Genomic DNA, 26,671 nt, shown 5'->3' with positions numbered 1-26,671 from the left:
CTTGCACAAAACAACCCTCACGTTCTCAGGCATTAAGAAGCTCCCCTGGCAAAGGAAATTAGGGCAGAACAGAAGGCACAGATAGAATTTATACGGCGTGGGGCCCGAGGCAGCCCCAGGCCCAGCCCCAGTCCTGGGAGGGAGGCTGTGGGTACGGTGATGTCCTGAAACCAAGGGAGCCATCTCACGTGTTGTGCAGATGCTTCCCGTGGCTCGACGTTTTGGTTTTTCCAACTAGCTCAGGTTAGCAGTACTCGATGTCTGTTTCCGTGTGGTCTCTTTAATGTTAGCGTTCAGCGTTCCAGATCTGAGTGGATTTTGATGGGCTCATTCTTCACACATAAACACACACACACGCAGGCCGGACTCCATGAAAATGAAATGCGTTTGCAGCGGTGCTAAAGGCAAGCTGAGCAAACGTCGTGTGCTGACTGCATCGCTTCCTTATCTGCTCCAGTACTTACAAGAACAGGAAACAAAGCACAGTGGGCTCGTATGTTTGCTCTTACGTGCTTCCCGCATTGTCTAAATCACGTCTCTTTGGGCAGCATGATGTTTGCTTCTAGGGAAGGTTTTATCTTGTCAAGTGTGTCTGCTCTTGGAGGGAGAAAAGCCAGGGCTTGGGTGACTGACAAGCCTTAGTTGCTTCTTGGCCTCCGCCCCTCATGAGAATTCCATGGAGGAACAGTGACATGCCTGGCACCTTCCTGCCTGCTCCTGACAGATTCCTGTGTTTCTCTGGATCTCAGTGTTCACTCTCCCACGGCAGAAATGGCCATGCCTTTCTGCAGCACTGCTGTGCGGACCAGGGGAGCTCCAGAGTATGTGCCTGGAGGGACCAGCCCAGCACTCCACAACCTGCGGCAGGTCAATGAATGGGCGCTGCCTTTCTCTGTCATGACCTTCCCTGGGCCTTCTTGGATAGAAGCCTGCCAGTCAGGGTCCAGGGGAAGAAATCATAATCTGGTTTGTCACTCAAATGTATGTGAGGATCTGGAACTCAAGGCCAATGGGGCAAACCTAAGAAGCTGTTGCTCTACAGCAGGGGTTCTTGAAGTGTGGTCCCTGGACAAGCGGTGACATTGGCATCACTTGGAAACATGTTAGAAATGCAAATTCTCAGGCCCCACCCCAGACTTAGGGTATTGGAAGCTCTGGGGGTGGGGCCCAGCAATCTGTGTTTTAACCACACTTGCAGATGATTTGAATGTATGTTAATCTCTATATCCTGGTTCTCGAGCCTAGTTGGGTCTTAGACTTTCCTGGGGAGCATTTAAAATGTGGAAGCCAGGCCCCACCGCCCAGAGATCAGTGAGTCTGCGGTGAAGCCCAGGGATGGGGATTTCTGTAAAGGCTCTGCCTGGGATTCTGGTGTGCAGCCAGGATTGAAAACGTCTGTTCTAAAGAGTTTCTGTCTTGTCCTCTCTCTCTCCTTCCTCCTTCCCCTCTCCTCCTCCTCCTTTGTTCCTCCTCCTCCTTTATCTGTTCTTTGCAGTGGGCTTGGAATTGGGGGAAGAATTCTTTTGGAACCAGTGCTCAGAGGAGATGACAGGGACAAGATGAGATGCTGCCCACAGGCCAGAGAAAATTTCCATTGCCTGTACCTCCTTTCCTACAGTGCTCTGATATCTTTTGATGGCAACCTTCTTCTGATTTTAAATGTAACTCATGCTCATGTAGAAAGTTTTCAAGAAACATAGAAAACTTTGATGGAGAAAATAGGACTCTCATGATCCTGCACCCCCCCAAATATCCCATTAAATATTAACATTTCACAGTATTAGCTTCCAGCCTTGCATCTATATGTTCTGTTAATATAGAATTAGGATCATACCAATATATTTATTTGCATATCTTGCTTCTTTTTTTTTTTTAACCTAACCTTATATTATGGTAACGGATGATATTTTTTAAATTTCATTTTCAAAGCCGGGCATCAGATTGCACCATGTGGGTTTATCATAATTAGCTCAGCCATCTTCCTCCAGTTACTGTCATTCTCTTTTTCATGAGTACAAATATCCTTGTAAAGAAATCTTTGATTGCTTGTCTGATTATTTCCTTAGGATAGATTCCTAGAAGTAGATGCGCTGAGCCAAAAGTTATAAACATTTTAATGGTTCTTCTTACTTAGAGCTAAATTTGTTTCTAGAAGGGTTGTGCCATCTTTACTCCCACTCTGAATGAGAGAGTGCCTGTTCCCTTGTACTTTTGCTAATGCTGGTGATGATCTTAAAAACCAAAACCAAAAAGCAATCCCATTTGTGAGTTTGCTGGGCCAAGTATTCCTGAACTTCCCCTCTAGCAGCTCTCTGCGAATGTGATCACAGATTCCTGAACCCATGTGTCTTTATCTTCCTTTTATTCATCTTTTGGAGTCATGTTTATCTTTCGGTGTCTGACAGCTTTAGTTCGGGGATTTTTGTCTTATCTTGGGATTTGAGACCATCGGGGTTTCTCGGCTCTGCTCTCTTGTGGTTCCATCTTCGTGGTATGTGGGCTTCATCTCTAATGCCTTTGTACCATTTAACCTACTCACGTCTTGCATACCAGCACAGACCAGTGTGGCATTTAGGGCAGCACTCATAGGTGGCTCAGGAGGCCTCTAATAAGCGCTCTGGGATGTTGTAGCAAAAGACATACGTAGCACTGCAGTCAAAGTTAAATTATTCTAGATCATCAAGGTATATGCAGTCTATTATAGAAGTGATACTGCACCCCTACCCATGCCTGTGTGCACGCATGTGCATACATACACACGCCCCCACCACATACACATACATAGCACACGTGCACACACACTCTCTCTCTCGTGCACTTTTTCAGTGCATCCTGAAAGAAAGTCTTTTAGGACCTCTGACTGAAATTATCAGAGAATCCATTTTCTTGACCTTCCAAGATAATGATAAATGATATTTGATTGAAGCACTGAATGACTTGTAACTGCAGACTTTCCTTTCAAACTGAATGCACGTTACTCAGATAGAGGAAGAGGTAGAGAAAATTTCCAGTCTTGCATTTAACATTCTGCAGCCATCCCAGCTTGTCACGACGGCGAAGCCATGCAGGCCAAAAACTGTAGGAGAAGCTCTGTGTTGGCAGGGTGGTGGTGGGTAGGGGACCCATAATAGTTCTGAGGCTTCCTCTGGCACCTCTGCATCCTGGGTGCTCTACTTTTGCATGTTGTGCAGACATCCACCTGCCGGCTTGAGTTCATGCCGTAGCTTAGGGCATCTGTGACCCAGGAGAATAATAGTGGAGGCCCAGCTGTTGGTGGATTCTGAGAACTTGGCATTATTTAGAAGGTAGGAAGGTTCGGGAGGGATGAGGGCAGGAAGAAGAATCAAACTCTTCTACTCTGGGGTCAAGGCCACAGATTTACTAATTATCTTCTATTGTTTCTGAAGTGATTCTTCTATTTCTCTTTTTCAGTTTAGAAAAATCAGCTAACTAATGCTGCAGGAATGAACGTTTATCCCAAAGTTTCCTGGGCATGTTCTGCCCCATCCGTCTATCCGTCACTCCCATAAAAGTACATTAAGTAGTAAGTAGTATTATCTAAGCCACTAGTAGAAAGTAGCCACTTGTGGTTCAGGGTTAAGTGTCTAGAGGCCCAAGTGGTGGTTTGGTGTGGACTCACTGGTATATACAGATTTTATTTTCCCTTGAAACTGGACCATATGAAAAACACATAGAGAATGCCAGTTATAAGGCCTCATCTATTCAATGGCAGTGGTGCCAGCAGGTAAAGTGGTCAAGGAGGCAGGCAGGGAAAATCTTTAACTGTGGGTCAGGGAACTTCTTGGTCACAGACAGAACTGCCCAGTGTGTTCTTTCTTGCATACAACTCCTTTTAGTCCCTAATTATAAGTGAATACAAAGGTCTGTGCTTATGGTTAGCTCATTTGGGGATATGGTAGGCTGGATAATGGCCCCTAATCCCTGGAACCTGTGAACAGTTACCTCATATGGTAGAAGGGACTTTGCAGTGATGGCAACAGGACACTAATGCCGGGTGGGGCATGGGGTGTTCCCAATGCAGAAGCAATCTCAAGTATTTTGTCCTCATAAGTATATTTTTACTTTTTAGACTACATGCTCCAGTTTTTGGTTTGGAAAATATGATCTCCACAGCAGACGGCACAGTAGTGAATCTTATTCTTCATCACTTTAGCTTTGGAGGAATTTGTTGCTCCTTCGTTTAGTTCACTGGCTGTTATTAAGCACTTGCCATATGCAAGGCTGTGTCCTCTGAAGTTTTAAGGAGAAGCACTGCCGGGCGCGGTGGCTCACGCCTGTAATCCTAGCCCTCTGGGAGGCCGAGGCGGGTGGATCACGCGATGTCAGGAGTTTGAGACCAACCTGAGCAAGAGCGAGACCCCGTTCTACTAAAAATAGAAAGAAATTATCTGGCCAACTAAAATATATATAGAAAAAATTAGCCGGGCATGGTGGCGCATGCCTGTAGTCCCAGCTACTCGGGAGGCTGAGGCAGGAGGATCGCTTGAGCCCAGGAGTCTGAGGTTGCTGTGAGCTAGGCTGACGTCACGGCACTCACTCTAGCCCGGGCAACAAAGCGACACTCTGTCTCAAAAAAAAAAAAAAAAAAAAAAAAAAAAAAGGAAGAAGCAATGCTCAGAGTACGGTTCTGACAGCATGGGAGGACATTTAATGTGAATATCCGATCATTGTTTCAACGTGTGCCCCTTATAAAACATGACAGTGACACTACGGTCAAATGTAAATTACACACACCTCTGTGGGACCACTAAAACTTCTCCCCCTCAGCTACAAAGTCAGCAGAATGAACGTGTGACCCAGTTAGATAACAATCGGGTAACTTATCCGAGTTCTGTCTGCGGCATTCAGTCTTCTTAACCACTTTTAAATTCATTGTCTAAAACTCTGATGCAGGCCCTTTCCCTGGGTGTTCAGACTAGCCTCCAAAAGTCCATAGCCTCCAGAGATGCATTTATTCCTTGGACATACTGTTTTCCTCAAACTGCACAGTTGTGCTTTTGTTTTCATTTTTTCCTTCCAAGGGGAGGAGCTGGGACTAGCAATGGGTGTTACCTGGCTGGGGGTTACCCTCTCCATCCTAATTAGCTTGTTAAATAAATAGCCAAGTAAACCTCCTCTGTAGGCAAATAGACTCAGGTTTGCCTGAGCACAAACCATGATGATGGACCAAGGCTGTAACTTTTTTAAAAAGCTTAGTAAATTTCACTTACGACAATATCTAGAAATCAAAATGGATTTAAAATCACATAGTTATCATTACCAATAACAGAGAAACCTGGCTCCAGGGCCTGTGGTTTTGGAGGACTTGAAGCTCATTTTAGCTTGGAAATCTGCATGTTCCTTTGTGTTTATTAGCTAGGTTGGGTTGTAAGTTAGAATCTGATTCTTTCCCCCAACTACCTCAGTTCCCTTTGGCCTGTGGAAGATAAGCCGTTTTGGGTCAAAAGCAAAGTGCGCACTTGACCAGACTGCAAAACAGAGTCAGCCTTAAAATCTGGCTGAGAGAACTGACTTGGAAACTTGGAGAAACTTCGCCAAGCAGGGAGATGTCTGCCGCCAGGGAACAAACCAGCAATCCATCTGTGCCTGACACATCGTGAGTGCTCGGGAAGTGCTTACTGAGTGCCCTTCAGCTGGAGTAGGTCATGTGCCCGAGTCATGTGTATTTTTAAACATTTATTCTGTCTCATTTTCTTTAATTTGAGACTCTTGGACTTAACGTAATAAGAAATTTTAACTGAAATTGAATTTGAACAGGGCCTCACATAGTACTCCACAAAAAGTAACTAAACTTTAAAAGAAAACAAATCCAGAAGGCCTTCAAAGCTACACTGCTCAAAATGATCAACTTCATGTGTTCAACAAAGATTTATTTTGTGCTCAGCTGGAATACGGCCCTGTACCAGGTGCAGCCTTCTCCCCCGGTTCCTCTCCTCGTGAGTTGGAGGAGCTGACATGGGCGTACATGAGATAACACCGAGAGAGCTGCTAGAATCTTGGCTGCTTTTCTGATTGCGCCAAATGATTTAAAGCAAAGTGGAGTTGGAGGTGAAATGAGTTAAATAAAGGTTAGGTATGTCATGAAAAAGCCAACAGAGAAACAGCCGTCATTAGAGTCTCTGGGACTGCAGCATCTAGCCTGTTGGGGCCCAGTGATGGGTGACATTGGTTCACTGATCTTCAGTATACCACTATACTGAAGGACCACAAGTCCTAAAAAATGTGGTCAGGTGAGGCTGGCGAGTTGGTTGAGACTGATGCTCCACTTCAGTTGTTTCTGCCATGGTTCCCCACGGCCATACTTCACCAGCCATCCCTGTTTCTAATGGGGTCACTGGGCCATAAGGGACTTGGAGATACTGGATGACCAGAACTGCAGCAGCTGCTGCATACTAAATCAAGCCCCCAGATTCCCTCATCTTCCTTCAAGAGCTGGTGACCCCTGGGGTCTTGGGACTTGTCTTCTCCAGGTCAACAGGGAATACAATTAGCCATTTAAAAAATGGCATGCCATTTATCTTTCTGTTATTTAATAAGAAGACAGAAGGAAGCAAAGAAACAGTAAAAAGACTCTTAAGAAGTTGTAATTCTCAGCTAGAAGAGGGAGGAATAATATTTCATTGTTACACATTCCCCCATTTTGGTGATATTTTAGAGAAACCCCCTCCCATCATAGTGTGCCTGACACATAAGTGCTCCAGAAATGCTCATTTAGTGAATGAATGAATGAATGTAAGATTCAATCACCAGGAATGCAGGTGGAAACCCACTTGTTCCTCAGCATATTTAAACCTGCCACCAGGCAGGAAGCACTAAGCATTTTAGGCATAAATGCCTACAGCAAATTTAGTGAGTTCCTCGATAGGCTTGTTAATTCTTATGACTTCTACAAGCAAGGAAATAATGGATCTTAGTACTGTGATCTCTGGAAAGTGAAGAAGAAATGATTCAGTGCCATGTTTAAGGAATGTGACACACGGCGAGGGCAGCTGTCTCTGAGCAGTGAAAATCTGGGCTGACGGTCTTCCCCTACCCCTTCCCTGTCAACCTCCTTACCGATGAGGTAACCAGCACTCTGCTTCCAGTTTCCTCCTCATTTCCAGTGGCCACCTCCTTCACTCCATGGCTGTCACCAGAAACGCCACCAAAATCTCTATGTCCAGGCAGCCATTCTCACAGCATCTCCTTCTCACCAACTTGCCCACCCTTTTCTGCCCACCCTCTTCAGCCTCGGTGGAAACTTCCAGGCCACCATTCTTTCATAATCCGTCACTGTTCTCCTTTCATCAGTCCACAGAGGTGGAGATAGGGGTGAGGATGACCATGAAATAACAAATATCATTGTCTTGCTCTATTTTGTGTTGCTATAAAGGAGTACCCGAGGCTGGGTCATTTATAAAGAAAAGAGGTTTATTTGGCTCACGGTTCTGCAGGTTGTGTAAGACGCATGGCGCCGCACTGCCTGGCTTCTGGTGAGGGCCTCAGACTGCTTAGATTCATGGCAGAAGGCCACAGGGCCGAGCGGGGTGGGAGTGGGGGGGGCTGGTGTGTGCAGAGATCACATGGCAAGGGAGGAAGCAAGAGAGAGTGGGGAGGTGCCAGGTTCTTTTTAACAGCCAGCTCTCTCGGGAACTAATAGAGTGAGAACCCACTACCTCGAGCACGAGAACAGCACCAAGCCATTCATGAGGGATCTGTCCCCATGACCCAAACACCTCCCACCGGGCCCACCTCCAACACTGGGGATCACATTTCAAATATGAGATTTGGATGTATCCAAACTATAGCAATCATAAAGAAAATCTATTTACCAAGTAAGGGCAGACTTTTAGCTGAATCATAATCTCTATTTGTATTTAACATTGGGGCTGGATACATTTTTGTAGTGTTATATATAGTATGCTGCATATAAATTTTTTTTAGCTTTTTTAAATTGACATTTTAAAAATGTAAGATAAAATTGTATGTATTTACTGTATACAACATCTTTTGGAGTCTATATACATTGTGGAATGACTAAATCTAATTAACATATGCATTACTTCACATAGTTATCATTTTTGTGGTGAGAACACTTTATATCCACTTTAGCATTTTTCAAGAATACAATATATTATTAACTATAGCCACCATGTTGTACAGTAAATCTCTTGAACTTATTCCTCTTATCTAACTGAAATTTGGTATCTGTTTACCAACATCCCCCCAATGTTCACTCCAGCCCTTAGTAACCACCATTCTACTGTCTACTTTTATAAGATCAAGTTTTTTAGATTCCACACATAAGTAAGATCATGTGGTATTTGTCTTTCTGTATCTGGCGGATTTCACTTAACATAATGTCCTCCAGCTTCATTCATGTTGTCAGAAATTACAGGATTTCATTCTTTTTTGTGGCTGAATAGAAATCTATTGTGTATATATACCACATTTTCTTCATTCATTTACTGATGGGCATTTAGGTTGATTCCATATCTTGGCTATTGTGGATAATGCTGCAAATTAACTTAAGAGAGCAGGTGTCTCTTCCACATACTGATTTCATTTCCTTTGGATATACCCACTAGTGGGATTGCTGGACCATATTGTAGTTCTATTTTAATTTTTTGAGGAACCTCCATACCGTTTCTCCATAATGGCTGTACTAATTTGCACTTCTGCCAACAGTATACAAGGGTTCTCTTTTCTCCACATCCTCACCAACACTTATGTTTTGTCTTTTTCATAATAGCCATTCTGTCAGCTGTGAGATGATATATCATTGTGGTTTCAATTTGCATTTCCCTGATTATTGGTGATGTTGAGCATTTTTTCATGTATCCATTGGCCATTTGCATATCCTCTTTTGAAAAATGTCTATTCAGGTTCTTTGCCCATTTTTAATCAGTTCATTTGTTTTCTTGCTATTGAGTTGTTTGAGTTCCTTTTATATTTTGGATATTAACCCATTATCAGATGTATAGTTTACAAATATTTTCTGGCATTCTGTAGGCTGTCTCTTCACTTTGTTGATTGTTTCCTTTGCTGTGCAGAGCTTTTTAGTATGATGTAATCTCATTTGTCTATTTCTGCTTTTATTGCTTGTGCTTTTGGGGTCATATCCAAAAAGTCATTTCCCAGACCATAGAAATCTTGATGTTTGCCTTTTTGGAGCCATAAGCTCATCTACATGAATCAGTGATTATACCAACAGGAACTTGCTAGAAAAGGCTGACTGGAGACTTGGTAAATGCCTTCAAGTACTATTGTCCAGCTGACTTCCATCCTCCAAACAGCAGAATGTGTTTAAAAAGAATACCATCTTAGTGCACTTAAATGAAAAATTGAAAATATATTCACATATTTTTAAGAAAATTATCCAGAATACATAGTACAGTTTTGCAAGAGAATTTTGGTCTTTGTTATTCTCCTAATAAGGTGCGCAGTTGTATCTTTCATCTTCTGATGATTAATGTGGTAAATTAGCTATGGCTCACCTCTCAGTGACTTTGCAAGTAAGCTCTTCCACTTCCCCTCTATAAATAATCAAGGTATGTCCCAGTTTTATATTATAGCTATAAAATTAGCCTCAAGCTGTGCTATTCAGCATGACAGCCACTAGGCACTTGTGGCCATTGAGCACTTGAAGTGTGGCTCGTCTGAATGAGATGTGCTCTGGATGTAAAGCACACATTGGGGTTCAACTACTCCAAAAAGGGGCAAAAATATCATAATAATTTTAAATTATTGCCTATATGATTAAATTATAAAATTTTGATATATTGGAATAAAATATATTGTTAAAGTTAATTTTATTTGTTTCTTTTGACTTTTATTAATGTTGCTGCTAGAAAATTTTAAATTGCACATATGGTTTGCATTTGTGGTTTATATTATACTTCTGCTCAATAGCTCTGTCTGCCCTAAAGTAAATCCTTGTTTTAATTTTATGTTTATTGCTTAAAACTTAAATGTACGTGTATATCCTAATTATGAAGATCACACAACTATAATGCACTTCCTGTGATAAAATATGAATGGACAAGTCTTCTAAACAAATAATTGACACTAGTACTTAAATAAGTTAATGTATAGTGAATCAAGCAATAAATTCTGACTGTAAGTTTTCGTAGATTTTTTATGTGAAATTTTAGTCTGTTTAAGTACATCTGTTTGAGGGAGGTTAGAATTTTGGAACCAATGCAAAGTTCAATTTTGTGTGCTTTACACTGAACCACTAATATTAACTCTTCTGAACCTTTCACATAGGGACATGACATCCATTGTTTTTAAAGTTAATTTGTGTTCTAAAAGTCGCCTTCATCAGTTTGCTTACCTAACTCTGTTGTATCATATTCTAAGTACCCGGTAATGAAAAGCATCTAATTAACATTTTCTTTAGTTACTGGGCCAGTAAATCGAACATTAACAAGAGAAACTTGGAATTCCAAGGACTAAGGCTGAATACGTTGTTCATCCAGTCGTCCATTGAGGGTTTGCTGAGGGGAAGAGAAGAAGGTGCACAACACTGTTTCTGTGTTTTACATCTTTACATCCTTAGCAGGCTCAGAACTCCCTCTTCTTCCTCACCAAACGCCTAGATTCGGAGGTGGTGCTATTTGCTGCGCAGGCTAGGCTAATGGGGACGGTTCAAAAGCTAGCGCCCCAGCATGAAGCTCTCCTCCGTGTTCTCTGCCTTCAGACAAAGTAGCCAACAGCATTTTACACTTACATTAATAGTAATGGAAGACAAACCAGAGCAGATCATTTTCTACTCCCTTAGCTTATTTAAATTTTACTTCGGATGCTTTGTTTTCTAGCACTGCGAATTTCTCAGGAGAATACTAATCATATTTTTCTTCTACAGGATACATACTGGTCTTGAATGATCAGAGATACAAAGTCAGCATGAGAAATTTGAGTTTTCTTAGAACATATTTAAACTCAAGTTAGAAACAGCCTCAAACAGCTTCAGTTAGAATCTTTCCTCCTTAGTGCTCCAAGAGATGGAGCAATAACCTAGGAGAGAGGCTACACTCAGAGTTCGGCGGTCCACTCTTAAGGCTGTTAGGCCAGAAAGACATCAGAATAATATTAATTAAGGGCTCATGACGTGGAAATCAGCCATTTTTGTTCTCATGCTTTCCTTTTCTTCACCCTCAATATTTCAGTGTTTCATAAGTCCAAGCAGTTTTACACGAAAGTACAACAAACACCCCCACGTGCTGAGGTGTCCTGAAGCCAGCAGCCTTCCTGGGAGTTCCACTCAGTAGCCCTCGCTCAGGATGGCTTCTCCAGAAGAAGGTAGAGGAGAACTTGCATAGATTTTTTTTGTCCCTTATTTTCTCTGATAGGACAATGTACGAGCCCTGGCACGTGCCTAAGAGATACAGATGGTTTTAGCAGCTATATATGATATTGGTAATTATAACTATAATTATAATATCAAGCATATGGCACATATTATGTGTCAGGTACTGTTGAAAGAGCTTTACATGGATAACATTTAATCTTTATAATAGCCCTTTAAGGTAGATACATTCAATTTGCCAATGAGGTACCTGAGCCACAGAGCAGTTAAGGAACTTGCCCAAGATTACACAGCTAGTAAGTGGCAAAGCCAGGGTATAAAACCAGGCCCTCTGCCTCCAAAGTTCGTAAGTCATAATGCCATGCAGAAGATTAAAATAATTTTATCTGTGTAGATATTTATGTTAGGTTTTAGTTTCTGGAGAATTGAATTGCCTGTCTATAAATCCTTCTGAAAAGGCTCCTTTCCTTCCTCTCCATCGCCTGTTAGAAACTGTCCTAAACCTATTAGGGATCTTTGGACACAGACACAGTTATTTTATTCCCAGCTGTGATATCACTTAAACCTTTCCAAATATCAACATTATATTTGTGTGGTAACAGGCAGTATAAAAAACATAATCATACCTTTATACCTCTTTTGAGTCTTACAGCAGCCCTATAAGCCAAGCATTATTCATCTCAGATTTGTTTTGTTTTGTTTTATTTCCCAAATGACCATACTGAGACTCAATAAAAGCTGTGAGGATCAGTGTTCACGCAGATGGTAAATGGCAGAGTGGGGCAGCATCCAGACTGCTGTCTCCTGGTCTAGCACTCTTCCCCCCGACTATGCAGATGCATAAAATATACTTCCAAATAGAGACCAGAGAAGGCAATATGGATTTCAGTTTCAATGTTTTCTTTTAGTTAAGTGAGGAGAGCACTAAGCAAAAGCCTGCCTGAGAACTGTCCAGATTGCTGCAGAGCATCTTCAAGTTGGAAGGAATCTTAGAGACCATGGTCCAACCTCCCACTGGATGCTGAAATACCTTTGGTAATTCCTGGCAACCTTTCCAGGAATTCCTCTCCAACCTTTCAGATACCAGCAGTTCTCATGCCCAGAAGCAAAACCTTCTTTATTGTCCTGGTCCCTCCCCTGGCTGCCATCTATACTTTCAGCATCTTTCCCACTAAGTGCAATGCCCAGAATGGGGCCCAGACTCGAGCACGGGGGCGCTGCACCCCTTACACTCTCTGGAGGCTGCGTTCATGGCATTAGTGAGGCGGTTACACCATGCTTGTGTTGTTTGTGGTCAGCTAGTGCCGTCAAGTATTGTTTCTTAATACGAACTGCTGTTGTGCCAGGTCTGCCCCATTCTGTTCTTGTGAAGTTTATGTCACTGAACCTCAATACAGAAATTCCTGTTTATTCTTCTTATGAATTTCATTATTCAGCCTGTTGGGATAATTTAGATTCCAAGTTTGGTCAGTGTCTATATTAGCCGTTCTTCTTAGACTAGCTGTTCACAAGTTTGGTAAGCATGCTTTCCGATGATACACTGAATATCAGATGAAATATCAGGGCCAGGATGTACTGAAAAATATCTTGTCTAGGACAGTGTTAATACAAGAGCCTTATAACTCCCCAGCTAAAACCCACCACAGGCTGATTCATCTAATCATGTGAAAAAATGTTATCACAGGCCTTGCTGAAACGAAAACACTTCCTTATCTGTATCAGTTCCCATTTCTACTTGTCTTACAATTCCATTAAGGGCGGGGGAAGATCTTGCTGCTCACTGATCACCTGCTAAGTGTTCTTAATTCTTCTGATCACAAATTGATTTCAGTGTTTGCTGAGGACTAAGAACAAACTAATTGATCTTGAAGAGGGCTCCAGTTTGGTTCCCTTTGAACATCAGCACAGCATCACTCTCTAACATTTGTCTGTGATTGCTGGCAATGATGTGAGATTTAACTTCCTTAGACCTGGAGACTTGAATTTCTTTTAAATGCCTAACCCAGGCAATCTTTTATTATTATCTCTTTTCTTACTTCAAGCCTCACTTTCACCTTAACAGTGTTTGCCCAACTCTTCCCAAAGTGGAGATCACTAGCCTCACCAAAAATAAACAAACAAAAAGGAAACTAAAAAAAAGTTGCCTGGTTCTGATTCCTATAGGCCTGTTATACCTTTGACTGTGGTCATTTTAACTCTTTTCTATCCGTCTTCTTTCTCCAAAACAAGCTTACCTTTCGCTCCCTTCCCCCCATTCTCGGTTCACTGAGGCTTCCTTGAATAATCTACACTATTCTTTTGTAGTCATGCAAGATCATGAGTCCTTCCAGTTTTCCACTTTGTAGAAATCTGACCTTATGAAGTTTACAGATTGCATTGGCATTTCAAGGGCCAGTTACAAATTGCCTACTGGCTATGAAAAAATTCTGACTTAAAAAATATTTAGGTTGTGCTCCAATGAGGGAGCACAGTTACCCAGTTACCCAAAGTTATGCCCTAGAGCAACTGCTTACACAAAGCACTTGGCCCCCAGGAGTCCAGGAAAATCCCCTGAAGTGTCAGGGGCCCATGTGAGGGCTGTCATATATAATTTTGCTTTTCCAGTGAATGTACATGATGACATAGACTGATTGCCCCCTTGACAGGCTTCTAAGGCAAGTAGGCAGCTCTCAGAGGATCAGCTGGGGCCTAGTAAAAAACTGGAGCCCAGTAAGTGTTTGAGAAAAGTAAATATGTGTGGACTGTCTTGGACCAGGATGTTCTTAAAACAAATGGTAGACATCTATATTGATGTTTTAAAATGCTGCAGCAATTCATTGTTTTTCCATATGCAGAAGGTCAGTGGAAACAATTTAAACGGGTAGATGTCAGCATTTAAATTTAGGGACCCATAAGGTAAAATTGAGTCAATAGTTATTAATTCTAAAATTTTATTCAGTGGAGCATGTTAGGCTCTGGGGACTCAATAGTGGTGTCAATTTTCAGAAATAATCGTATCTACAAGTGTGATTTCAACAATTTTTTCAAAGCTGATAATACGTTGGTAAGTCACTATGAAGGAGATTAAGATTTAAACTCAACAAACCAGTTCTTCTAGTGTTCATGTTACATATTTGTGGTTCTAAATGTAGTAACTAGTGATGTAGCCCATGAAGTAGCTTAAAAAATGGGTTCTATTTTTGTGCATCCACGTGCCCATCAAGTGGAAAGGAAGCTCCAAATCGTGTTTGTTAAGATTCCACAGCTTTGTAGCCGGCACCTCCTGCCTGGAACTCACTTTTCACCATGAAGCCACCTAGCTATGGCGGAATCTGGTGGCCTTCAAGTCTGGAGTTGATAAGAGAGCACCCTGGAGTAGAAAGCCTAGACAAGCGGGCGGTGGCGTGCGTGTGACTTGGTTGTGTCTGCTTCCCTGGTGTCCTGTCGCTGCTCGGGGGCCACAGCCGCCATTTCCTGTGGGCATCATTACGCTGCCTAGAAGCCGTGGTGGCACGGTGTTTGCACATGGCTGCAGACGAGGACAGCGCTAACCCGCAGCTCTGCAGGGGTGTGGAGCGCCTCAGCCCCACCCTGCAGGTAAGCAAGCCCGGGAGGAGGAGGGGGGCTTCTCCCCCAACCCTGCACAGCCGCGGGAGGGGTCAGCCCCCCTTCTTGCCCAGCAGCGCGCCCCCATCACGCCCCCATCACGCCCCCTGGCCTGCTAGCAGGTCCTTTCCATCACACAGAGCCTCGGGGATCCCCCCCCCCCCCCCCCCCCCCCGGTGGCGATAGCTCCGAGTCCCGCAGAAGTCGCAGTCCACGCTTTCTTAGGCAGCAACGCCCCATGGGAAGGTCACTGGGTTTGCAGTCCCTGCTTTGGGAGCTGCCACCTTCACACCTCACACACACAAATTATATTTTCTTTCATGTTTGACCTAAGACTTGGTTAGTGCCACACACTCTTCCAAAGTGGCACTTCCTGGGAGAAGTAACATCATCAATGTTCTTGTGCTCCTGGCCGTGGTGTGCACGGTCTTCCCCGGGCTCGCGGCGACAAGCTCCCCGTGTGCCTCGATCCCGCCCGGGTGAGTCAGCGCGCGGCTCGCGTCCAGTTCTGCTTCCACTGAGAGAATGCTCAGGCTTCCCGGGAGCTCTGGTTTCTCTTCCACTATCATCTTTCGGTTTTATCTGAGTGGCTCTCACTTCAGTAACTCCAGCAGTGAGTTTCCCTGCCAGCCTCCCTTGCCTGGCCTGAAGTGACCCCCTCAGTCCCCTCCCTGTTTTCTCCTCCCCCGAGTCTTCCCTGGTGAGGTGAGTCCCCACCTGATTCCGAGCCAAGGTAACAGATCTGTAGACATCATGGGAAAGGGCTTGGCCAAGAGCACGGTGAAAAGGATTCTTCCCACCTAGGCTGACTGCCAGACACCACTGCTGCCTCCTTGAGACCTGGGCCTGCGACTCTTGCACCTCCAGAGAAGGAAAACCTTGGAGAAGCCCCGCCACCCTCATCGTGTGAGGTCTCCAGAGCGGGACAGGCCCACAAACAGCGGCTCCCAAGATGTGTGGCATAAAAAGCCACGTAAGGCCAGGCGTTTTGAGTTTCTTCCAAGTCTCTCAATTTCACACTCTTTACCAATGTAGACTGGACTTCCTGGGACAAGGTGGAGCTAATTCTTCCCATGACAAAGCATGGCAGAGGGTGAAACATTCAGGCAAATAGCATTTCTACCTAAATTGAAAGGGGAACAATGGAAATATTCAGACATCTTTGTTCAGTCCCTGTCATGCTCCAGAGCTGAGCAGAGTGAATACTGGACAGTGTTGTCCTACAGTTTCTATAAGCTACGTTTCAATCTGGGCAATTCCATAGAGTATTTGCACATTTATGACCTACACCCCTCAGACGCTGCCCATCTGTCAACTGCCTCTTTCCCTTGAACTGGTTGTTCCCCATCTTGAATCTTAGCACCTTGAACACATATGACTTTCGTTCTCTTCTTTTGTCATGGAGTAAGGACCTTCAGCGTAGCTCTTGTTTGTCTTCCCCATGAACTGTCTCTTTCCCCATGAAGTTACATGAATGTTTTGCCTCCTTTTTTCAACTTTTTTCTCCTGAGAGCAGCTTGCTGAGTTTAGAACAGATCATTCCTTATGGCCCAGTTAACTTTAGTTAACTGTAGTTACCACTGGCTGGAAGGGGTGGCATGAAAAGTCAGAATGGTCACATAATGAATGGGATGGGCTCCGGGGGTGGCATGTTGAAGGCAGAGCAGTCACAGCAGGGCTGACCCCTCTGAGTCTCAGCTGGGACAGCCTGGGAGCCCCCTGTGGCTTGAGCAGGTCTTGGGGCAGGAAGCCCTGGTGTCCAGTCATCTGGGTGGTCTCCACTCATTGAAATGGAACGGCTCACCCTGGCATGACAGTAATCTGCAGATACCTTTTCTTTATAAAGGTATTTTGTTCTCCATAAGACTGGACTCAAAGGTCAACCATGTTTCCAACGTGGGGCTTACTATATTTGCAGAAAATACTTGGAGTATTGTTTATTTGTCTTGTCCACCAGAGGCCCTGTTTAGATTGTATCAAATGATGCTTTTCCAACATTTATTTTCTTCTTTCCTTTCCCTTTGGGCCTAAAGACAAAAAACAGTTAGCGAGCCCCAGGCAGGTGTTGTGCGTTAGGTCCTGGGGCTGGTGCTGAGCAAAATGAGTGACTTCCCTGCAGCCCTCCCACACCACATCCTGTGCACACCCTGTCACTGAGCACTTGCAAGTCTGTTGCACTGAAATGTCTTGTTAATCCCCGTGGGTTGTAAATTCCTGAAGGCATAGACCATGTCTGAATCAGGTGAGATCTGCTACAGCAGGGAGCCCCAGAAAGCCAGGGCACTGGGCCTGGAACAAGGTGGCAGTGCATCTCCAGGCTCACAGCTCTGGAGTCCTCAGGCTCCTGGTTCCTTCCAGTCACCACCATGCTCTTTATCAGGGGAGATGTCATGGTCCAAGGTGGCAGCCAGGGCTCAAGGGCTCATCTGCAAGTCAGCTGGCCAGTACTTACGCGCTCTGCCTCTGAGCATCTATCCTCCGCACCTACTCTGCTAGCCCTCAGTTGTCACCAAAAATACCCAGCCTAATTGACTGAAAGAAAAGAAAAACCAAATTCTCTGCTAGTCTCAAGTGGCAAGGACCTGACCTCAGGGCTGAAACCAGCCCTTTCAGCAGCCCTTTGACGGCAGCTAGAAGGAGGCAGGAGGAGCTCCAGGCCAGGAGGTGACCTCCTCTCCCAGCTGGACTCAGTTGGTCCCCACCCTTCTAATGGGTCCGAGTCACAAGCGGTTTGGATCCGCCTCGGGCACCTCCCACCTGCAACTCTGTGCTCTGCTCCACCAGCCCACGGAGGAGCATGTGATTGGCACCGTGCCATAGGGAGTAACTGCGGAGTGCAGTGAATAAAACAGTGGCTACAGAGTCCACGCCTGGCTCTGGAGGCACTGACCATTTAACTGGGAGAGAGGAACAAAACACACCTTCCCAAGAAAACCAGACTTCAGGATGCTCCATGACCAAAAAAAAAAAAACAAAATAAAGCAGGTCTCGTGGTAAACAACAACCCCAAACAATGTGAAATGTCGAACGCTATACTCCCTTGTGGAAAGGGCCAGATGTGCTGAGTCCTGCATGCAGCTTCCTGTTGTGACTCAGTTTACCCAGTTGTGAAACTTTCTCCAAGTAGCATCTCTCTATATGAACTCCAAAGACCCCACTTCGGGAAATACTCTTCCAGATGGGTATCTGCCTCCAAAGAGGTGTCATGGGGACGCATGGAGTGGACAAAGGTGTCCACTGCTGTCTTTCTAATCTTTGCTACTTTGGAGTCCTCAACTGCTCTGGTTTGCTGATTCCTTAATTATAAAGAGGTGGCTTGAGCCACAGATGCTCTGTACCTTTGTTTTCTTTGACTCCACTTGCAACAGCATACCTTCGTGGGAAGCCTGCCCTTCCCCACTCTGGCTGTGGGTCCTCGGTTTTGCCATCTTTTCCTCCGCAGGCCTCTGTGGGATCATATCCTCAGGAAGATGTTCTCCCCAGGGGACCCACCTCTCTGCTCTCCTCGGCCCTTGGGTTATCCACCTTTCTCCTTCTGCATCTCCCGCTTCTGTGCGTCAATCTGGTGCCCAGGGTGACAGGCTGCTGCCCCTCCCATCAGTGCCATGGCAACCTGAGCTGCTTGCTCAGGGGTGGGGAACTTGCTCTCCAAACCACGGGCCATTTAACTGAGCTCTTATAGCAGTTCACAATAGTTTTTGGAGTGCTGTATTTTTTTTAAAAAATAATAATTTTTTAAAAATCACCAGTTTTGCTTCTTTTGTAAAGAGTAGTTTGCTTTCTTCTCACTCATAGTTGCTCAAAGGGCAGATAGAGAGCAGTTCTGAGTGTGAGCTATACCGAGGAAACATTGCAGGGGAATTGTGTGCCACTTGGTGTTAAAGTACCGAGTTTCCATGCAGGGCTCGCCCTCGTCATCTGCTGAAATCCGCCAAGCTGGTGGGCTTGGGATTGAAGAAGAGGTTCCGCTGGACGGGAGGACAGAGCGCTTGCTCTTCACGTGCGTTCTGCTCAAGGTGATGTCGCTGGAGGTACGCACCGGGCATTCAGACCAGCCAGAATGAAGATTAGGTAGCCGTGTTTACTGGATCATGTGTAGCCTTTGGATTTTGTGCGTTTCCCACGGGAAGACCCTGTCTCATCACAGAGACTGGGAAAGGTAAAGCTGGAGACCAGCAGCAAGCCCCGAGCAGCCAGAAATCTGCAAAGGCAGCTCAGGGAAAGTTTTCAGGTTTTGTTTGTACTATTTGCGTGCAGCACCGAAGGCCCTCCTAAATAATGCAGTGCTTTCTGTGAAAGATGGGAGATTGTTGCCAAGATGAGACACAAAGAACCTGGAAAGTGAGTCCCCATGTGCTGTGATGTGAGGGCCCGTTTGTGTGAGCCCAGGATGGGGCCTGCATCCAAAAAGGTGTGGACACTGGCGCTCTCTTCCCACGTTCTCCTCTGGGGCCAGTCGTGACCTGGTAACCTACTGGCCCCTTACCGTCTGTGCTGAGCCCCTCCTCCACACAGCTTCAGGGTGATCTGCTAAGCCCACCACTCAAGATTCTTTAGTGGCTATCCTACCTATCCATTGCTGTGTAACAAACCACCCCGACACTTAGTAGTTGAAAATAATAATTTATGATGATATATTATCTGACTTGCTTCTGTGGGCTGCCTGGGCTCAGCTGGGTGGTTCTTGCCTGGGGCATCTCCGGTGCTCACACTGAGATGTTGGCTGGGCCTGCAGCCATCTGAAGCCAGCCTGTTGATGGTCCGGACGACGTCTGCAATGGCTCACACTCATGGCTGGCCTCTCACAGCTGCCATCAGCTCCATTGGAGCTGTGGGTGGGGACACCTGCATGTGGCCTCTCCACGTAGCTTGGCCTTCTCGCAGCATGCTGGTGGGGTTCCAAGAGGAAGCTCCCCAAGAGCCAAGTGAAAGTTCCAGAATCATGTTCTGTGGGTCAAGCAAGTCACTGGTGCCCACTCAGATTCAAGGAACGGGGATTAGACTTCACCTCTTGATGGGAATTGGAAGGTCACAGAGCAGGGATGTGGGATGGAGAGATGGCCAAGGCCATCTCTGGACAATGCTGTCTGCTGCCCATCACCCACCTGCAGCCAAAAGCCTCAGCATCAAAGCAAAGCTGCAGGGGTCTTTGGGCACCAAATATGTCTCCATCCAAAATGAAAATAGCTTTGTTGAGTCCTAATGGGAAAGAAAAGGTAGAGATTTAACACTTGGATTTTGACCTTGTTGAGTAGAACAGTGCCAAGGAGAAAGCTGGTGTTGCTTTTCAGCAGCTGAAATCCTACCCTGTTGGCTTCTCTGAGAAGTATGTGAAGCTGAGACATTTCAGCTCATTTTCATCCTTTACATATGCTTGATGTGTTTAGAGAACTTGGTGTGTGCTCACACGTGTGGCCTCATTTCATGTTGTCATTGGCCTTGCACAGATGGGTAAACTGAGGCTCAGAGAGGCCCTGCTTTCCCGAGTTGTTGGCACAGCTGGGGCTGGCATTGCTCCGTTCTGTGCAGGACACGGATGCCGTTTCCTCCACTCCTCTGGAAATGCGAAACCGGCTTTCCCTGCTTCCCTGTCCCTGCGCACAGGCATTCTTCAGCCCCTGACTCACACGCAGCCTTCAGGACACAGCCTGGCCAGCTGGGCAGGGTCTTCTGACTGCACCCTCACCCCCGCAGCCCCACGGTAAAGTGTTTGTGCTTGTTTCTTCCACTAGTCTATAAACCCTCGGGCTCTTTTCCCTGCTGTAAACATGAATTATTATCAGATGTTAATTCATCCTTGAGAAATTATTTCTGTACCTGTCCCCTTACCTACGAGCTGTAAATCTAGTATTCTGGCAGGATTCAAGCTGCTACTGCTCTCTCAGCGCAGCTCTTTGAGAAGATAGATCATCCATAAACCAGCACTACAGTTGTGCCAGGGATTTGATATATGAGTTCAAAAGTAAAAATTATTTTGTGTTGATGAGAAACTTTTATTGTAAAGGCTTGGGAGAAGGGGAAAATAGAAATTCTCAGCTGTTAGACTCAAACCAGATCTGTTTTCATCATTAATGGAGGGAATGCATGATACTACTAGTTACCATAGATAATTTTAACTGTCACATGTATTGGGATATATAAAATAAAAAATGATACACTCTTAGTCACATATTTTTGAATCTGCACCTGTCTGCCCAGGTGGGACCTTGTTCTAATGTCGTGTCTGGATCAGGACCAGCCATGAGAGCGTTAGACACTAGGTTTGGTACCAACTCATGTGGCAGAAATTGTCATGTCCGGTCGGGTTGTGCTTTCTCCATTCTGAATGCGACATCTTCTCTGACATTGTGCATCCACACCTTCATTCCTCCATGGTAACAGAGGCTCCCACAAATAAATGAAATGGACAGGAAGACCTGACTGCATTAAGCAAAGTTCAACGGGCTCATTCTTTAGTGCTGTATGAGCTATAGAAGATCTATAAAAATACGAATGTGTCACAAATGAATGCAGGTCATCCTTGTGCCCCCACCTGGAGAATCTTCTTGGGTTTCTTAATAATTGTTAGCATAGTGCCGCCCGAGCACACACGCAAACGGTGTACTTCCTACCGCACAGCACCGCAGAGCATCGTAACCAATGGTTTTAATGAATAAAACACTTGGTGAGTTTTCAGTGAGGAGGAGAAGACAGCGTTACCCAGACTGATTTAACCACAAACCCCAGCCGTTTGCTGTCCCCTCGCAAGGTGCTTTCGTAGTGTGATGCTTTAGTCTTTCTGTAACTTCACGGTGAGATGACTTGTATAGTGAACAAAATGCACACAAGGTCAACACAGCAGTGGGCTCAGTGTGTGGGGATTTGGAGGCAAATACACCCAGATTTGGATTCATTTCTCAGTTATGCAACTTACTTGCCGAATGATTCAGGGCAATTTTTAAAAATCTCTCTTAAACTTGGTTTTCTCACTCATCAGAAGAGATAACGAAGTATATCTCATAGAGTTGTGATTGATTATTAATAAATAATGTGTGTACAGAGCCTTGCATATAATCCTGGTTACAGTTCCTTAAGTGACTACAGGGTCATAGTCACATCAGATGTATTAGTAAGTGGGACAAAGAAATTAGATGGCAGGTTGTTCTTTATGAAGCTTTGCTCATTTTAGCTAAGGTTTTCCTTATTTAACCAAAATCTGTGATTTTTTTAAATCAAGTTTTTTAAAATAATAAAACTCATGAAAGTAGGGATGTGTCACATTATCTTTGTCTGTATCTGAGCACTAGTATTTAATAAATGTTTATTGTATTTAGTTGAAAATTTTTATGTCAAAATGAACTTGGTTGTCCGTACCTAATCCAATAAACTATTCTGTCAGTTTGTTAAATCATAGAGAGTATTAGTGTAGTTTAACAACAACAACAGCAAGAAGACATGCAGTTGGCTCTCATTATTTGTAGGAGTAATGTTCTATAAATTCACTGCAAACACTGAACCACTGCTCCTTGCTCCTAAGGGAAATTCAGGGTTAGGTTCCTGTAAGCCTCTGGTCAAAACATTTTTGTCAACTGATGGCATAACCTTCTTTTATGTGTGCTTTTGTTTAAAGACATCTTATTTAATACATGTTATTGATTCACTGACATTGAACTCAGGGCCAACAGCACAGCACTCATGCCTGCATGAAGCTTATCTGACTCGTATTTTCTCCATAAGACATATCACAGCCTTCTAGCGTTTAGGAGCACTAGACAGTGCTTCCACACTATGCCTGGGGGCTATTTTAAACAGTGAAATCACCAAACAAAGAACAAAAACATGGAAAAAGGTGGCATGAAAGAGATTGTGGAAGAGCCACTTGTTTACAGTGTGCGAGAGGAAACGAAAAGGCAGAACATCGCTTTGTTTGACCTCAGCTGGATCGTGTGTCACGATCTCCAGTTTTTCACCAATCCATGCCCGTCCATGAGCAACCACAGAAGTGCAATGCACGCTGACTTGGGGCCTACAAATTAATTTTAGTGAGTAGGCAAATTTACAAGTGTAGAACCTTCAAATAATGAAGTATCAATTGTACTGTTTCATCAAAACTAAATGCCATAGCATACAGAGAATTTCTGTTTTCCAGTAAAGAAGCTACGATCCCCCATCCATTGAACAGCCCTGACTGTATTGATGTTACCTAATTAATAATGCAGCGGTCTATGTTAGTGTTAATGACTGGCGAACCTCAGTGCGTTGGTACAGGGAAAGGAGGCCGGAGGAGCCGGGTGGCCCCAGGCTGGCCACGCAGTGGCCTTGCTGCAGGTGGGCGTTCACTTTCCTCCCCGGTCTTCGCTCAGCCTCCAAGCTGGATCGTGTTGTTACTCTGGGAGCTCATGATTTAGAAGCTCTTGCCAAAAAAACAAGTTGTTGTTTGGGTGGTAGGGGATTGGTGAAGAGGGGCTGTCTCCCAAAGGAGTCCGAGGCCAGGGTGGAAAGTGGGTTCCAGGAAGCCCGAGGGTCGAGGGCCAGTTCCCCAGGAAGGAGAAGATCAGAGCAGCAATTAACCAACAGTCCAACTTGAATCAGGCCTCACAAAGCAAACTGCTGTGATTAGGGAAGAATTTCTTCTTGTCTGTGCTCACAGTTTGCTGGCTGCCGCGGAGATTCTGCTGTGGCGATGCCAGGCGTTACCAAGTGCACACAGAGGCCCCCGGGGCAGGCCTGGCTGCGGCTCCACTCAGCCTGCGGCCCTGAGTTCCCAAGGCCAGGGCCAGCCTGGCTGGCAGCTGTAAGCAGCAGCACACCCTCTGGGTGGGCACACGCGGATAAAGGGCGGAAGGGGATGATGTATTTCAAGATTTAGCGATAGTTCTACGTGTTGTTAACACAGCACAGCTCTGCTGTGGGTTGTATTTTTTTTTTTTTTCCTTTTGTCTTATTAGGGCTCTTTTCTCCCCGGCAGTAATGAGAGGTAGATATTTTGGAGGTAATACTGCATCACTGTGAGATTTGACCAACAGTGCACTAATGAAAATAATCCTGGTTGTTGTGTGTTAATCATAGCTAATAGTTTTTGAAGACTTACTATGGTCAGGTGCTTTTCTAAATATTTGATGCGTGTTAGCTCATTTCATCCTTCCCGCACCATCCCAGCAACCCTCCAAGGTAGGCACTCTTATTATACCCATTTTACAGATAAGGAAACCGAGGTATGGTGTGGTTAAGTCAGAAGTAAGCCGGTGGTTACACAGCTAGTAGGCAGTCTGTGCTCCTAGCTCCTACACAGTTCCATCGACTTATAGTGCAGCACCCTCAGTTCAACACCTCTGGTTCTCAGGATTATAGATTAAGGGTTCAAAAGCTGCACATCTGCATTGTGTGTGGAGTCTGTGGAGCACCCAGGGCCTCAGGAGATGGGAAGGTGGGCCTGGCAGCCCCCTGTCCTCCGGAATCGGCAGTCTGGGAGGGCAGAACAGTAGAGAAAAGAACAGGCAGGAAACAGCAAGCGCCCCCAACCCCCCACCCCAGGGTATGTCATGCTCTGTGGAGCCAGGGCTGTTGGAGAGATTGGAGGAGGGGAGTAGATTGTTAGGGGAGGCAGAGAAACAAGGGGAAAGCTGTCTTTAAAGAGGTGGCATTGAGACAGATCTCGAATGTGTTTCTCAAGAGACCCTCCTTGGACCCTCTGCAGTCAGGCTCAGCAGGGACCCAGCATCCAGCACGGGCGGAGCCTTTCCCACCCGCCGGCCCAACCCCTCCTCTCCAGTCAGCGCCCGTCCTGGGAACCCCAGAGCGCGAGTGGGGGGCCGCCATCCTGGGAACCCCAGAGCACGAGTGGGGGGCCGCCGTCCTGGGAACCCCAGAGCGCGAGTGGGGGGCCCGTGTCCTGGGAACCCCAGAGCACGAGTGGGGGGCCCCTGTCCTGGGAACCCCAGAGTGAGAGTGGGGGGCCACCGTCCTGGGAACCCCAGAGCGCAAGTGGGGGGCCCCTGTCCTGGGAACCCCAGAGCGCGAGTGAGGGGCCCCTGCCCTGGGAACCCCAGAGCGAGAGTGGGGGGGCCCCTGTCCTGGGAACCCCAGAGTGCGAGTGAGGGGCCCCTGCCCTGGGAACCCCAGAGCGCGAGTGAGGGGCCCCTGCCCTGGGAACCCCAGAGCGCGAGTGGGGGGGGCGCTGTCCTGGGAACCCAAGAGCGCGAGTGGGGGGCCCCTGTCCTGGGAACCCCAGAGCGCGAGTGGGGGCCGCTGTCGGGTGAGGGAGCGAGTGCCAGATGTTTTGCTGCACCCTGGGCGCCACAGTGCGCTGGGCCGAGTGCACACACCATGCTCGGCACCTGCCCCCACCTGGCCCTTAGGCTCAGCCCTCCTTGATGTCATTGCCTTCCCATCATAATAAGAAAGGGGGGAGATGTTCGACATGGAACATTTGGAGGTGAAAACACACTTGGAGAAGTCTTTGAATCTAGGCCTGCATTTTAATTCCATGTGGCTCTCCTGCAGGAAGTGGGTTTTGTTTGTTTGGGTTTTTTTGGCTTTTTGTTTTTGAATTTTAAAGCCCCATGATCCAAACCACAGTGTCTGCCTCGTGGCTTAAGCCCCTGAGGCGAGTTGCTGTGACCGTGAGTGAGGTGTGAGCGGTGATGAGGGCCCAGCCTCTGGAAGCCTACGTTGCTCGGCGGTGGGCTGTCCTGGGCTGGGCCTCTCTGTCCTGGGTCCCCTCGATGTGCTCCGTGAGGGCATAACAGCATATTTGTGAGGAGGGGGCTGGACTCTAAAGCAGCAGCTGAATGTGTTTTGTATTCGGGCTGTTTCCTTCTTCTCTCCAGATGTCCCATCTCTGCCACTCTGTGCTCCCCAGTAGAGAGAACAGCTTTTCACTCCCCAGAGAAATTGGAAAAAGGTTGTAATAGAGTCGTAACACAGACCCCGTGACCGGTTAAGGTAGTGAGTTTACCGGCAATCCGGGTTGGCATTCCAGTGCGATCTATTCTTCAGCTTCTCTGCTGTCCTGCTGCAGGGGAAAAAAGGAGTATTAATAACCTGTCATGCAAAAAAATTGGCACGGCTATAAAAATAATTCTTCAGTACGTGTGTATTCTTCCACTGGCCTCCCGCTGCTAAAGCAAATGAGTAATGTTTTAGAATATCCATTCTTTAACATCAAAATATTACCCTTAATTTCATTTTCTCTCTTGCTTTTGTCTTCATGTGAGAATAAAGCCAGCTTAAAATAACTGTGATAATTCTTTACGTGGAAGTTCTCTAGTAGGTGCCAAGAAATATACAGATCTGATGAGGGGTGGATCGGCCCTCCCTTGGGCTCCAGGGAAGAAAGGAGGGTGCCGGCATCGACAAGGAGGGTCCTTCCATTGTGCTTCACTGACTTTCAGGGGAGCCTGCTTGCCTCTCAAGGTTGCACCCGCTTACTGCCTGCACACCTTATTATTTTGTGTCAAGTTCTGTGATTATATTCTTTCATATATGGGAAGGAGGCTCTGCTTATTTGCTGTGGTGTTTAGGCTGCTTTCCTCTGCAAGAAATAGAAAGCCCATATCAAACTGGCTTTAGCAGTAAAGAGAATTTATTGGCTTATGTTGCCGAAAAATCGAAAGTAGATGGTTTCAGGCTAGCATTGCTCTAGCCACTCTGCAGTGTTACAGCAGACCTGGTTTCTTTCCTCCTACTGGCTCTGCCTCTGTAGTGGTTGTCTTCAAACCTAGAGCGGCTCCCATCGTGGTCCCAAGATGGCAGGCAGCAGCTTTGGGGGTTACTTAGTTCAGTGTTCACATCTAG

General features: G+C 45.7%; 1 protein-coding gene across 10 annotated transcripts in view; it reads left to right on the top strand.

Annotated features, from left to right (window-relative positions):
- The window catches only part of DAPK1 (death associated protein kinase 1), a 181,243-nt gene that overhangs the window by 61,316 nt on the left and 93,256 nt on the right, over positions 1-26,671 (top strand). The window lies entirely within an intron of this gene.

This window comes from Lemur catta, chromosome 10 (genome assembly GCF_020740605.2).
Source record: "Lemur catta isolate mLemCat1 chromosome 10, mLemCat1.pri, whole genome shotgun sequence".
Classification (NCBI taxonomy): Eukaryota; Metazoa; Chordata; class Mammalia; order Primates; family Lemuridae; genus Lemur; species Lemur catta.
This window is presented reverse-complemented; position numbering and strand designations above follow the sequence as displayed.